The sequence below is a fragment of the Lepus europaeus genome, chromosome 9 (genome assembly GCF_033115175.1).
Source record: "Lepus europaeus isolate LE1 chromosome 9, mLepTim1.pri, whole genome shotgun sequence".
In the NCBI taxonomy this organism is placed as follows: Eukaryota; Metazoa; Chordata; class Mammalia; order Lagomorpha; family Leporidae; genus Lepus; species Lepus europaeus.
In genome coordinates, this window is record NC_084835.1 from 73,536,948 (window position 1) to 73,540,404 (window position 3,457).

The following is a 3,457-nucleotide window of genomic DNA, read 5'->3' on the forward strand; positions in this document are numbered from 1 at the left end:
AGACGCCTCGAAATGCTTCTTCTGTACAATGAAGACGCACGGACCCATTAAGCCACCATCCGAAGACATCAGCGCCTTGAGGAAGTTGTGTTTTTGTCCATTGTAACGGCTTTGACCCTACAGTGGATGGAGGCAGATACAGTACACGTTTCTCAGCTATCTGCATTGTAATTTAATGAGTTTCCAGTCCTTCTACGGTAATTCCTAAAGTGAAACCACACTTCTAGTCAAATAAATAGAACTCTGCATGGCTGTGAAACTATAAAGCATATACAACTTTCGTTGTAATCCTGAATATTGGAACATTTAGGTTTCTGGGTTTTATACGGAACTTCGTAAGCATTCATTTTCACAGAAATCATTCAGAGAGGGCAAAAAAAAAAAAATGTATAACCCCCGAGTTTTTACAGTGCTTGCTTTTCATGTGGTGGCCATATGTGTGCAGGGTATTATGGTGCCAGGTATGTGTGGTCCCAAGTTATGAGTGGTTCGCTCTAAAATACTGATGGCATCTAAACCTGGTTTTACTGGAATGTGCAAAACTGGTAACATAAAGCCTAATTTGTTAAAGTTCTTTTCTATGGGGTTGCTCTTTTTTGTTTCTTCCTCAAAATATTCTATTTTGTTTTAGTCTACAATCGTTTCTGTACTTCACAATGTTAGTATTTCTCGTGCCTGCCTTCTTCTATTAAGAGTTGAAGAAAGCCTTTAGCTTAGAGAATTAACTCTGGCTCCAGAGCCTCCACGTCGAGTATGGGATAGTACTACTTAGTATTTTCATGGGGAGTTAAAGTGCCACCCCCCATAAAGATGAAAACTATTTTTACCTAAATCTATCAGAGATTGTTCTATGCAGATAGATAAGGAAAATGTTTTTGAAACATTTCTTGGAAATGTTTCATTTCAACATCAAATGACTGGGGATGAGGAGGGTGTCACTGGTTATGTCCCTAAACAGAATCTCTGAAACCCAACTATGAACCAAAGTCATCACCCCTGTGAGCAAAGGGCACCCACTTTGTGAATACCTGGGTGTTGTTTCTGACAGTGGGGAAACCAGTGTGTAAAGGAACGTGTTGAAGGAATTTTGCTCAGTTCAGGACAAATGTCTTCATATGTCTCAAAAGCTCAATGCAGACACAGCATCCAATCTCCCTATTGGAGGGGCAAGTGTTACCAGACCTGGGCAGCAGATCTCCCACTGACTTCCGCAACCTTAACATTATATTCCGTGTGAATTAATCAGTTACCTGGACTTGTTGGGCACTTGGCTTTCCTTAACCACTGCTGAGTATAACTTCCCATGCTTCATAGGTAAACAGCAAAAGCATCAACTATAGCTGATGGAGGCAACACAGAGTCTAAGGAGGGAAGAGTTTTGTCTTTCTTTTGCCAGCACAAGAAAAGATAATTAGCAACTGCAAATAGATAAACATGTCTAATTAACAAACATTGTTTCTGATGAAAATTTATTTAGAGGATAGTGAACCACTATGGATTCAATTATTTCTCTCCCAACTTTGAAATGGATCATTCTTAAAACTAGAAATTGTACTACAGTAAAAAAAAAAAAAAAGTCATTAATTCAACAATTTATTGAACACCATCATCCAGCAAGCTATGTAATATCTCATGGATAAACACAACATAGAGTAAGAAGTTTTAGGCATTATATACAGAAAAGCTGAATAATGGCATGAAATTTAAAATTGGGCCCTCCATCTCTCAGATACCCTGTCAAGAACCCCGGCATCTGCATAATTAAACTTTCCATTTCGTATTGACATATTGATTTAGCATCTAGCTTTTTCCTTACATTCACTCCATCGGATCTACTTTTAAGACACACTGCACTTTTAGGAAAACCTGGCATGGTGAAACGAAATACTTGGAATTGAGACTCTTACTTGAAAAGATGAACTTTTTTTCAACTGTTAATTCCAACAATAAACGTACAGCTAAAGGAGACTGTTAAAGGAATGCTCTGTCCATGAAACCCAACCTCCAAGGAATTAATTACAGAAAACACATTAGGTACCAGTTCAAGGAACTCTTGATTTTAAAATGTCAGTTGCAAACTTTAAATTTCTTTGATAACTTAGTAATGATATCAAAGTTGCACTCTGGCATCTCAACCAATTACAAAGAGAATGCTCAGAATTTTATGTCAATATCCTAATGCATGTCTACTTTTCTATACAACAATTTCATGTGCCTTTTATTTTATTCTTTTAAGGACTGATTCCAGGATTTTTTTTTTTTTTTTTAGATCTCAAGTTAGTTAAATGTAGGCTAGCTCGCCTGAATGAAGAGTTCAAATTACTTAACAGAAATTCTTTTAAGGAGGAGGCATTTAGAAGAGATCGTTTTGAAAGACTTACAAACGGGCAAAGTTCCATTACAAGCCATCCCAGGTCTAATATGTGTATGTATATGTATAAAATACGTGTGTGTTTTGTGTAAACATACACACACGCATACATACTTAATAATACATTGACATTAGAGCAATAGCCAAGGGGCTTCTTAAAATGATGTTTAAATTTTTAACTGACATAAAAAATGTACATATTTATGGGCATTTATGGGGTACCATATGGTGTTTCCATATATGCATACATGACATAGCATCCAATCAGGGTAAATGTATCTTTTTCAATTGGCATTTCTTGAGCTAAGAGGCTTTTAAATGAACAATTGTGCAGAATGTCAGTGATGCGCTTGGAAAGGCAATGCTTTTAGAACACAGGAACTATATTCTGTCCCCATGCAGTCCTCAGTAAGTTACTTGATAGCCACCCCTCATTTTAATAGCCATCCCCTACGTCTTAATCTATGACATGAAGAACTTCACATGGAAAATATGTACTAAATACATAGATAGAAAATGTAATGTATGTTACCATTATGAATAATGAATTCAGTTTTCTATATTTTTCCCTTTCATGAGTCAGTCAGTCTCTGTGTAAAAAATTTCTGATATATGCCGGTATCCATGAGTACTTTTCTATTCTGTAGTCTGCTGCATCCAAAAATGGACCATTTACAAATGCACAATGTGCATTGCTCATTTATGTCATGCTACACTAATGCAACTCAATGAAATGTTTAATTACAACATGCACAGAAACAGTTAAAGCTAGAGGTTTGTCACTGTCATCTTCCCTGAGGCTTTCAAAACCACCCAAGGTCCTTGTTGATCCACTGAAACAGTCAAAGAAGGAAAATGCCCTCTATTTACTGTAGAAGTTGTGAAAGGAAAAGCGGGGTCTTAGAGTAGAATATTTTCAGGTAGCAAAAGCTTCTTTTGAAGTTATCTTTTAAAGGTGAGGCATCATCTCAAGAGAATAAAATTCAGCATATTTAGAAAACCAAATAGTATTCGCTGGAGAATTCTAAAGAATTAAGGACACAGATAAGAGATACAGTAGCAATAAATGAGCATGTCTATTAAAAG